Below are 12,582 nucleotides of genomic sequence, written 5' to 3' on the forward strand. Positions count from 1 at the left end.
GCTTCTGCTAAACAGTAATATAAGAATAAAGCTTGAATTTTATGGCCCGTCGCAGTGTGTCTCCACCTTGTGGGACTGTCCTATCTCGCTGGGTTGGAAGCCTGTAAAAACCTGGCTGAAATACTGCAGATGCAGCGGCAGCACAGAGGCACAGTGCTTAGCACTGCTGCCTCACAGTGCCAGAGACTCGGGTTCGATTCTGACCTCGGGATACTGTGTGGAGTTTGCACGTTCTCCCCGTGTCTGCGTGGGTTTCCTCCGGGTGCTCTGGTTTCCTTCCACAGCCCAAAGATGTGCGGGTTAGGTGGATTGGCCATGCTAAATTGGACTTAGGTGGGATATGGAGATAGTGTGGGTTGGGCCTAAGTAGGGTGCTCTTTCAGAGGGTCAGTGTGGACCCGATGGGCCAAATGGCCCCCCTCTGAGCTGCAGGGATTCTATGATTCTATGCTAGAAATCTGAAATGAAAATAGAAAATACTGCAAATAATCAGCAGGTGGAGACACAGGGTTAACATTTCATATCAATGGCCTTTAATCAGAATTGAAATATTAACTGTTTCTCTCCACAGACACAGTCAGACCTTCTGGGTATTTCCACTATTTTCTGTTTTTCTTTCAGTTTCTGTTAGACACTGGCAGATGGAGGAACTGTTTCTTTTACTACTATTTTACTCTGTAAATTGCGTAGGCACAGTTAAGAGGAAGCTAGATAACTATAAGGGGCTGGATTCTCTGATTTTGAGGCGATGTCCCCATGCCAGTGTTTTACAACAGAACAAAATGGTGTAAAACGGTCACCGATCCTCCGTTTGGTTGGGGGCTAGCATGCCGGCAGCATAGAGCACCCGGCTCTGGCTGCCGATACAGCCGGGAGAATTGCCGGGTCCGTGGCAGCGCATGCGCACGGTGGCGGCCTGCAGCGGCCGGGCCGTGCAACATGGCGCCGGCCACTCGCGGACCCAGCCTGCAAAATAGTGCCCCCTCTTTGGCTGGCTCGTGCGCGCCAGACCACCCCCTAATAGTGCCCCCAGACCCTGGCAAAGTCCCCCCTGCCTGCGGATTGGCCCTCCCCCAACTGTGGTGGCGCTGGACTGAGTCCGCGGCCGCCACATGAGTTCCTGGCAGATGAGACCACGAGAGACCCTCGCCGTCGGGAACTCAGCTGGTCGGGGCGTAGCATCGGGGGGTGGGCCTCAGGCAACGTCCTGAGGCCGCCGATATGTCGCGCGGCGTACTCCTAGAGTACGTGCTTTGGAAGGGGCGGAGCATCGCAAATGTGGCACCGCCCCCGATTTGGTCCGAAACGTTTTTAAAATATAAATGTAGAGTACCCAATTCATTTTTTCCAATTAAGGAGCAATTTAGCGTGGCCAAATCAACTACCCTGCACATCTTTGGGTTGTGGGGGCGAAACCCACGCAAACACAGGGAGAATGTGCAAACTCCACACGGACAGTGACCCAGAGCCGGGATCGAACCTGGGACCTCAGCGCTGTGAAGCAACAGGGCTAACCCACTGCGCCACCGTGCTGCCCACTTGGTCGGAAAATTAGATTCTCCGGCCGAATGCGATTTCGGCATCGGCGACCAGAGAATCCTGCCCAAAGGAAAAAGGAATAGACCTTGATACTGATTGTGTTACACGAGGTTCCCCATGACCTCCGCAGAATATGAACTACCCCGGTAAATGCGGGGGGGATTTCCCCTTTAGGGAAGCCTCTCAGTCTAAAAGCCCAGGCCTGAGTGCAGGTTGGGGAACGCAAATTAAGATGGGTGGAGCAGATGGCCTGTATGCCTTGTTGTAACTATTCAACTATTCTGTGCCATTATTTCTGGCCAAATATACCTGATTTAAATTCACAGCTTTACAATGCTTACTGTCTTTAACTTTGCATGTGGTGTTGCGTGCCAGAAAGAACAGAGGTTAGCTGAAAGCCAAAGAACAAATGATCCCTCTCAATGGCTGAGTGTGTGCCATGTGCCTCAGCCTTTTAAAGATTGCTTCAGTTAATGATAAACCATCAAATCAGCCAGAATATGTTATAAGTGAATTTCCCCTTAGCAAGGTTAACCACAAAAGGTTATTACGGTATCCATGGAATCCAAACAAACCTTACTAAGGGACACAGACTGTCCTACCATTAGTGTGCAGACATTATCCTCTTGCAGACACGAGAGAGCATCCAGGAAACAAAATGTTACTTCCTCTGAATTAGAATTAAAATCGATGAAGGCAGAAGATGTCAAAATCAGTTGAGAAAGAGGAATGAATTTTCAGAGTCTCACAACCTGAGGTGAGTGATCAAGTTCTATATAATTTATGAGGACTGTGTAGAAGAATGGAACGGCAACAAGTCCCCGTCAATACTTGAAAATAACACCAGCTGTTCTGTGTTACAAATGAGGAAACTGAAAACCTCTGACAGATTGTGCAGGCTCAGGGTAAAGCATGGATTGTGTGTTTAACCAAATAGGTTAGAAGATCGACTGATTAAAATTGCAGCATCTTTAAAATATGGAATGAAATGAAAATCACTTATTGTCACAAGGAGGCTTCAAATGAAGTTACTGTGAAAAGCCCCTAGTCGCCGCATTCCGGCACTTGTTTGGGGAGGCTGGTACGGGAATTGAACCGTGCTGCTGGCCTGCCTTGGTCTGCTTTCAAAGCCAGCGATTTAGCCCTGTGCTAAACCAGCCCCAATATGTTCTGTGGATGTGGGGATGCTTCTACATCCACATCTATTGCCCAAATGTACTTGTCCCGAGAATGTGGTGCTTATCCTTCTATCTCTTTTTTTTACTTTAAACAATTGAGCGGTTTTCCCAGCCTCTTCTGGGGCCATTAAGGTTCAAGTACATTGTGGGATTGGAGTCACAGCTAAACTGGACCTGGACGTCCTGGTTTTCTTCCCTTGGGGGGGGCATTTTCAGAATATCTGTGATTCTTAACAACTCACAAGTTTTTATGGTAATTTTACGAGTGTCAGCCCACTAACAGCGTTCCCATCTGCTTGAGTGCATGAATGCAGCTGTCTCTGATCGCAATCCAAATACCTTTTCTTGAAACAAATACACTGTACAATATTTTTTAATATCACATCTGTTGAACGTTACTTCAATGTTTTCATGACCAGAAGATTTCCCCGTAATGGAAATGGAAATTGCAAGTCACTGGTAGAAGTTTTCTACAAACCTCCTGATAATAGTGTTGTGGTGATGTGGTGGGGGATGTATTAACACAGAGAATAAAAAACATGTAGGCAAAAAATGTGGTTCTAAAGGAAGATTAATTTTCACAGGCTGGGAGATGAAGAACATCTCAAATAATAATGGCACTGAGTTTCTAGCAGTGTATAGTGCACATCACGATCTCATTTCTTCGGTGTTCTTGTTTTACTACATTGGTGATGAACCTTTGCATTGTTTTGAAATAGTCATTTAAAATATATGACTCACCATGTATTCTAAAATAATAGAGTAATTTAACACAAACATCACAATCTGCATTCCACAAGTAGTGCACAGGTGAACATAAACTCAAATGAGTTATTTTATAAAAGGCTTATTGAGAACTGCTAAAGTTCCCGCAGCATTGGATTTTGCTCAACAAGAAATAATAAATAAATAAATAATCTTTATTGTCTCAAGCAGGCTTACATTAACACTGCAATGAAGTTACTGTGCAAAGCCAGCAGTCGCCACACTCCGGCACCTTTTCGGAAACACAGAGGGAGAATTCAGAATTCTCAGCTGATACGGGAATTGAACCCACGCTGCTGGCCTTGTTCTTCATCACAAACCAGCTGTCTAGCCCACTGAGCTAAACCAGCCAGGAAGTACTTAGCTCAGTTGGCTGGGTGGCTGGTTCATGATGCGGAGCGACGCAGACAGTTCAGGATTCAATTCCTGTACCAACTAAGGTTATTCATGAGGGTCCTGCCTTCTCAACCTTGCCCCTTGCCCAAGATGTGGTGACCCTCAGGTTAAATCACCACCAACCAGTCAGCTCTCAAAGTGGAGAGAGGCCACTGGGACTGTGGTGACATTTACTGTCTGACCTGAAAGACAGCACTTCAGACGGTGCTGCACTGGAGTATCAGCCTAAAATTATGTATTCAGGGAAGGGACTTGAATGCACAGCCTTCTGACTCAAACGCAAAGTTACTACCAACAGAACCCTGACTGAGATTACATCACCACAATGGACACATCCCCAAGGCTCTCACAGTACTGATTAAATTAGAAGGTGACTCCTATAAAATATTCTGTCCTGAAAATACTTCCTTAAAACTTAAGCTTGACAATTTCCTTGATATTCAACACAGCAGCTATGCTGCCTCTCTCATAGGGAATTATGATACTTTGGCATATACTATATTATGATCATTATTATCTCTAGTAATCAACTTTATCATACTATAATCTTGCAGTGATTCAATCAGATTGCTAATCCTTCATTTTTACTGCAAGGAACATCCTTCCTGCTGGTGGCTGCTATGACAACCAAAATCAGTGATGCAAAACAGCCTGATCATACTAGTGGTGTTTATGAAGGCAGAATAAAGTAGCATGCAGATGAGAATGATTTTAATGTTGTCATCTTATTTTCATATTCAGGTTGTGGCTAGAAGGTGATTGCATTTCATTTATGTTTTATGACATTATGCAAATTCCTAGTTCAGGACAATATTGTAAACATACTCAACTATCTGATTTAATTTCATTTTGGATGCATGCCAAGATGAAGAGTATCGGTGCAAGGAATTTGGCACTCCTAGAATAGGCATAGCTCAACTGGCTAAAAAGCAAAGATGCCTTTACTTCGACCTCAATGCTGCATTTTAACAGCCTTTTAATTTCCACAGCAATCATCCATATGAACAGCAGAAACTAGATAACCAATCAATCGCTCTCACATTATGGCCCCCATACCAACCAGGAGTTGGATCAAGACAGCTCAAACCCTAGACGTGTAAATCTGGGATAAGTTTAGATCCATGTTCCAGAGGTGAAGAAGCAGCGTACAAGCCCACTGCCCACTTAGTCCTTGGCCAATATGCATTGTCAAAGAGGAACTGAGATTCTGCTATGCTACATGCTGGGCCTCGTGTTATTGCTCATGAGGAATACAAGAGTGGCATATTGTATAATGTGCCTCCCTTATGCCAACCAGGTTATATTATCAGGGCATTTAGTGTTCCTCTATACCTTATGCCACATTTCTTTTTTAAAATATGTTAATTAATAACATTTTCATATTAAACAAAACATCTAAAACAATTAACCAAAATGACACAATAGAAGAAAGTGACATACAATCAGAACATGTTAACTTTAACGCAACAAACTAGACTAAACCCCCTAACAACTGACAGTTACTGTTTTTTTAAAAAAGGAAATGAATGGCTGCCATCTCAAGTAGAACACCTCCACCAACCCTCTAATGGTGTACTTCACCTTCTCCAAGTGCAGAAAAGATGTGAAGTCACCGAAACAAGCCGAGACACTAGGCCGAGCAGGAGAACTCCACCCAAGCATCGTCTCCGGGCTATCAACGAGGAGAAGGCCAGGACATCCGCCTTCACCCCCGACTGCAGTACCGGAGAGTCTGACACCCCAAATATGGCCACTAGTGGACATGATCCAGATCTACATTGAATATCTCCTACATAGTGTTAAAGAAAGAGGCCCAGAAGCTTACTGACTTGGGACAAGACCAGAACATATGTTTGTGGTTAGCCAGCCCCTGAGAGCAGCGCTCACACTTATCATCCACCCCAGGGAAGTACCTGCTGATCTTCGCTCTTATAGAATCCTAGAATCCTTACATTGCAGAAGGAGGTCTTTTGGCTCATCAAATCTACACTGAACCTCTGAAAGAGCACCCTACCTAAGCCCACATCCCCATCCTATCTCCGTAACCCAGTAACTCCAGCTATCCTTTTGGACACTAAGGGACAATTGATCATGGCCAATTCACCTAAGCTGCACACCTTTGGACTGTGGGAGGAAACCAGAGCACCTGGAGGAAACCCACGCACACACAGGGAGAATATATAAAGTCACTCAAGGCTGTAATTGAACCTGGATCTCTGGCACTGTGAGCCAGCAGTCAGATGTACCTGGTGCACCACCTTGAATTGAATCAAATTTAGCCGAGCACATGAAAATGTGGAGTTGACCATGAAAGGCCTCACTTCACACCTCACCATCCAGAATGGGAACCAATTCACCCTCCCATTTTGTCCTCACCTCGCTCAATGGATCTGACTCCGCTGAGAGGATATGGCTATATATAGTCCCCCCATCAGATACAGCCAAAGACAAAATCCTCTTCTACAGGGAAGAGGGTGGTGCCAAGGGAAAAGAGGGAAAAGTCTTACGTGAACAGTCGTGAATCAGAAAATATCTAAAAAGACTGGAAGCAGGCAGTTGGAATTTCTCTGCCAACTCCTTAAAACCAGCAAATCTCCCCTCCACAAAGTTCTCCAAACCTCTCCTGACCTTTCCCCACCCATGACGTAAACGTCGAGTCCAAACCCACTGGCAGAAAAAGGTGGTTGTTGCAGATGGGGGCGAGCGAAGACAGGGAACAGAGCTTAAAATGCTGCCTGAATTTGCTTCCAGATTCTCAGAGTCGAATTAGGCAAAATCTCACCAGAGAGAAAGGCAACGATGCCATAATGATGCGAAGGCTAGAAACAGTGCAGGAGCTCGCTCCATATGGAGCCAGGATCGGTAAGCCACAGCAATATCTTCTGAATAGTTGCTGCCCAATAGTAAAACAATAAATAGGGTAGGACCAAGCCCCCTGATTGTCTGTCTCTTTGGAGCAAAGCTTCACGGACCCTCGGAGCTATACCCACCCAAACAAAGTGGGACATTAATTTGTCGACTTTAACAAAAAAGGACTTGAGCAGAAAAATGGGGAGACATTGAAAAAGAAATAAAAATCTCGGGAGCATGTTTATTTTAATTGTCTGAACCCTATCCACCAAGGATAGTGGGAGGTTATCCCACCTCTGCAAGCCTGTTTTGATACTATTGACCAAATTGGTCTAATTGAATTTATAAAGCGAGGTTCAATTGTGGACAACCTGACCCCCAGATAGCGGAAGCTGGTCTTGGAAGGGCAAAAAGATAACATTCCCAGTTGGACTCTCCTCCCTGGAGGGGTTGACTTGGAAACATTCCTTCTTGTCCAAGTTCAGCTTGATGCCAGAGAAGGAGCCAAAGATACTAAGCAGCTTCATTATCGTGTCCATGGAGGGTACTGGGTCCGAAATATAGAGAAGCAGGTCATCAGCTTAAAGAGACACCCGTGCTCCATCCCTTCCAGATTCATCCCACTTCACTTAACAGAGGACCTGAGCGCTACGGCGAGCGGTTCTATTATCAAGCTAACAGGAGCGGAGACAGTGGACCCCCATATCTCGTGTCCTTGTTCGATGGAAAGTAACCAGAGTTCAGGGCATTCATATGAACACTAGCAGTGGAAGCCCTATATAGTAGTCAAATCCAGGAAACAAACTTGAACCTGCCACGAATCGCAAATAGACATCCCCACTCCAGGGAAACAATCATCTCTGGTTCGGGCACCAAGGATGGGAATAGGACAATGCTTAGCAGGCAATTGGCTGAAAGTTGTTGTCCCTTAATGAAACCTGTCTGATCACCTGAGATTACCTGTGGAAGGCAGGGCTACAGCTGTAGCACCAGGTCTTTGTCTTTTGTTATGGGTGCCTGGTCAGTTTTCAACAGTGACTAAGAGACTGGACCAGATGTCGTAGCTTTTTTACGTTTTAATGTGGTGCGGAAAAATTGATTAATTCCAGGAGTGATAATATAAGAAATAGAATCATAGAATGATGGAATTTACAGTGCAGAAGGAGACCATTCGGCCCATTGAGCCTGCCCAGGCCCTTGGAAAGAGCACGCTACTTAAGCCCACACCTCCACCCCATCCCCGTAACCCAGTAGCCCCACCTAACCTTTTGGACACTAAGGGGCAATTTAGCGTGGCCAATCCATCTAACGTGCACATCTTTGCCTGTGGGAGGAAACTGGAGCACCCGGAGGAAACCCACGCAGACACGGGGAGAAAGTGCAAACTCCACACAGTCACCCGAAGCCGGAATTGAACCTGGGAGCTGTGAGGCAGCAGTGGCACCGTGCCACTCTCTGCTGATGAACTCTGAGAAGCCTCTGATTCTGTTGATGAACTTCTGCTGTCCACCTTCTTTCACCTGTATTTTCCAGGCATCTCAAACATGTTGGATCCTTATCCATTATGTAAGTTTTCAGAAGAATTACCCCCAGAAATCAAACATTATTGCTATCTTGGCTGTCTGATTTCCCACTCCCGTTTCTGCTAAAGAACAGATTATGCCATTCAGATGCAACTAACCTTCCATTGACTGACAAATGGGTCATCAGATTCTGTGATGGGCTAATGGCTGGACAAACAAGGTTGTCGTAAGGACAATGGATCTTGAGTGATTCACCCTGGCTGAACCGGGACATCCTGTGCATTCCCACTAACGAGGCTAAGTCTGAATGGGACAAGGTGACTTTGGCTGTGGTCTTATCCCTCCACACTGATAGTGATCCAGGGCTGGGATCGAATCCGGGTCCTCGGCACTATGAGGCAGCAGTGCTAACCTCACTGTGCCACCGTGACGCCATGCTGATGAACTCTGAGAAGCCTCTGATTCTGTTGATGAACTTCTGCTATCCACCTTCTTTCCCCTGAATTTTCCAGGTATCTCAATCATGTTGGATCCTTATCCATTAATTATGTGGGTTTTCGAAGAAAATACCCCCTGAAACTAAGAGATAGGGTCAAAGGCTGCAGCTTGGGAATCCATTTTTATCAACCGACCAACCTTCGGGATCAACACCAGCCAACCTTCGCGACCCACGGCAGTCGACCATCGCGACCCACAGCGGACGATCTTCGCGACCCCTGCTCATCAACTTTCGCAACCGTGCTACCCAAATATCGTGACCCACCGTTTTCGCTTACCTTTAATGCAACAGGTGAGCCTGCTTGGTCCACATGAGCTCACTTGTTTTATCATTCAATGTTACATTTCTGTATGGGTTGTTCATCAGAGATCCTGAACAGCTCACACCAGCACTCCTTTGTCCTGTTGTGGACTCTCCTGAACAGCTCACACCAGCACTGCTTTGTCCTGTTGTGGACTCTCCTGAACAGCTCACACCAGCACTGCTTTGTCCTGTTGTGGACTCTCCTGAACAGCTCACAACAGCACTGCTTTGTCCTGTTGTGGACTCTCCTGAACAGCTCACAACAGCACTGCTTTGTCCTGTTGTGGACTCTCCTGAACAGCACACTAGCACTGCTTTGTCCTGTTGTGGACTCTCCTGAACAGCTCACACCAACACTGCTTTGTCCTGTTGTGGACTCTCCTGAACAGCTCACACTAGCACTGCTTTGTCCTGTTGTGGACTCTCCTGAACAGCTCACACCAACACTGCTTTGTCCTGTTGTGGACTCTCCTGAACAGTTCACACCACCACTGCTTTGTCCTGTTGTGGACTCTCCTGAACAGCTCACACTAGCACTGCTTTGTCCTGTTGTGGATTGTCCTGAACAGCTCACACTAACACTGCTTTGTCCTGTTGTGGACTCTCCTGAACAGCTCACACTAGCACTGCTTTGTCCTGTTGTGGACTCTCCTGAACAGCTCACACCAGCACTGCTTTGTCCTGTTGTGGATTGTCCTGAACAGCTCACACTAGCACTGCTTTGTCCTGTTGTGGATTGTCCTGAACAGCTCACACTAACACTGCTTTGTCCTGTTGTGGACTCTCCTGAACAGCTCACACCAGCACTGCTTTGTCCTGTTGTGGATTCTCCTGAACAGCTCACACCAGCACTGCTTTGTCCTGTTGTGGAATCTCCTGGAGCTCACACTACCACTGCTTTGTCCTGTTGTGGACTCTCCTGAACAGCTCACACCAGCACTGCTTTGTCCTGTTCTGGACTCTCCTGAACAGCTCACACTAGCACTGCTTTGTCCTGTTGTGGATTCTCCTGAACAGCTCACACTACCACTGCTTTGTCCTGTTGTGGACTCTCCTGAACAGCTCACACCAGCACTGCTTTGTCCTGTTCTGGACTCTCCTGAACAGCTCACACTAGCACTGCTTTGTACTGGTGTGGACCCTCCTGAACAGCTCACACTAGCACTGTTTTGTCCTGTTGTGGACTTTCCTGAACAGCTCACACCAGCACTGCTTTGTCCTGTTGTGAATTCCGCTGAACAGCTCACACCAGCACTGCTTTGTCCTGTTGTGGACCCTCCTGAACAGCTCACACCTGCACTGCTTTGTCCTGTTGTGAATTCCGCTGAACAGCTCACACTAGCACTGCTTTGTCCTGTTGTGAATTCTCCTGAACAGCTCACACTAGCACTGCTTTGTCTTGTTGTGAATTCTCCTGAACAGCTCACACCAGCACTGCTTTGTCCTGTTGTGAATTCCGCTGAACAGCTCACACCAGCACTGCTTTGTCCTGTTGTGGACTCTCCTGAACAGCTCACACCAGCACTGCTTTGTCCTGTTGTGGATTCTCCTGAACAGCTCACACTAGCACTGCTTTGTCCTGTTGTGAATTTTCCTGAACAGCTCACACCAGCACTGCTTTGTCTTGTTGTGGACTCTCCTGAACAGGTCACACTATCACTGCTTTGTACTGTTGTGAATTCTCCTGAAGAGCTCGCACTAGCACTGCTTTGTCCTGTTGTGAATTCTCCTGAACAGGTCACACTACCACTGCTTTGTCCTGTTGTGGACTCTCCTGGAGCTCACACCAGCACTGCTTTGTCCTGTTGTGGACCCTCCTGAACAGCTCACACTAGCACTGCTTTGTCCTGTTGTGGATTCTCCTGAACAGCTCACACTAGCACTGCTTTGTCCTGTTGTGAATTCTCCTGAACAGCTCACACGAGCACTGCTTTGGCCTGTTGTGGATTCTCCTGAACAGCTCACACCAGCACTGCTTTGTCCTGTAGTGGAGTCTCCTGAACAGCTCACACCAGCACTGCTTTGTCCCGTTGTGGACTCTCCTGAACAGTTCACACTAGCACTGCTTTGTCCTGTTGTGAATTCTCCTGAACAGCTCACACCAACACTGCTTTGTCCCGTTGTGGACTCTCCTGAACAGCTCACACCAACACTGCTTTGTCCCGTTGTGGACTCTCCTGAACAGCTCACACTAGCACTGCTTTGTACTGTTGTGGACTCTCCTGAACAGCTCACACGAGCACTGCTTTGGCCTGTTGTGGATTCTCCTGAACAGCTCACACTAGCACTGCTTTGGCCTGTTGTGAATTCTCCTGAACAGCTCACACGAGCACTGCTTTGGCCTGTTGTGAATTCTCCTGAACAGCTCACACTAGCACTGCTTGGTCCTGTTGTGGACTCTCCTGAACAGCTCACACCAGCACTGCTTTGTCCTGTTGTGAATTCTCCTGAACAGCTCACACTAGCACTGCTTTGTCCTGTTGTGAATTCTCCTGAACAGCTCACACCAGCACTGCTTTGTCCTGTTGTGGACTCTCCTGAACAGCTCACACTAGCACTGCTTTGTCTTGTTGTGAATTCTCCTGAACAGCTCACACTAGCACTGCTTTGTACTGTTGTGAATTCTCCTGAACAGCTCACACCAGCACTGCTTTGTCCTGTTGTGGACTCTCCTGAACAGCTCACACTAGCACTGCTTTGTCCTGTTGTGAATTCTCCTGAATAGCTCACACTAGCACTGCTTTGTCCTGTTGTGGATTCTCCTGAACAGCTCACACTAGCACTGCTTTGTCCTGTTGTGAATTTTCCTGAACAGCTCACACCAGCACTGCTTTGTCTTGTTGTGGACTCTCCTGAACAGCTCACACTAGCACTGCTTTGTCCTGTTGTGGACTCTCCTGAACAGGTCACACTATCACTGCTTTGTACTGTTGTGAATTCTCCTGAAGAGCTCGCACTAGCACTGCTTTGTCCTGTTGTGAATTCTCCTGAACAGCTCACACTACCACTGCTTTGTCCTGTTGTGGACTCTCCTGGAGCTCACACCAGCACTGCTTTGTCCTGTTGTGGACCCTCCTGAACAGCTCACACTAGCACTGCTTTGTCCTGTTGTGAATTATCCTGAAAAGCTCACACCAGCACTGCTTTGTCCTGTTGTGAATTCTCCTGAACAGCTCACACGAGCACTGCTTTGGCCTGTTGTGGATTCTCCTGAACAGCTCACACTAGCACTGCTTTGGCCTGTTGTGAATTCTCCTGAACAGCTCACACGAGCACTGCTTTGGCCTGTTGTGAATTCTCCTGAACAGCTCACACTAGCACTGCTTGGTCCTGTTGTGGACTCTCCTGAACAGCTCACACCAGCACTGCTTTGTCCTGTTGTGAATTCTCCTGAACAGCTCACACTAGCACTGCTTTGTCCTGTTGTGAATTCTCCTGAACAGCTCACACCAGCACTGCTTTGTCCTGTTGTGGACTCTCCTGAACAGCTCGCACTAGCACTGCTTTGTCTTGTTGTGAATTCTCCTGA

At 47.0% G+C, this 12,582-nt stretch overlaps 1 long non-coding RNA gene across 1 annotated transcript in view; it reads left to right on the top strand.

Annotated features, from left to right (window-relative positions):
* The first annotated feature begins 2,151 nt into the window (after positions 1–2,151).
* The window catches only part of LOC140391459 (uncharacterized), a 45,440-nt gene continuing 35,009 nt past the window's right edge, over positions 2,152–12,582 (top strand). The window contains exons 1-2 of the long non-coding RNA XR_011935082.1: positions 2,152–2,296; positions 6,630–6,740. This is a non-coding gene — a long non-coding RNA (uncharacterized lncRNA). The remainder of the gene's footprint in view (positions 2,297–6,629; positions 6,741–12,582) is intronic.

This window comes from Scyliorhinus torazame, chromosome 15 (assembly GCF_047496885.1).
Source record: "Scyliorhinus torazame isolate Kashiwa2021f chromosome 15, sScyTor2.1, whole genome shotgun sequence".
Classification (NCBI taxonomy): Eukaryota; Metazoa; Chordata; class Chondrichthyes; order Carcharhiniformes; family Scyliorhinidae; genus Scyliorhinus; species Scyliorhinus torazame.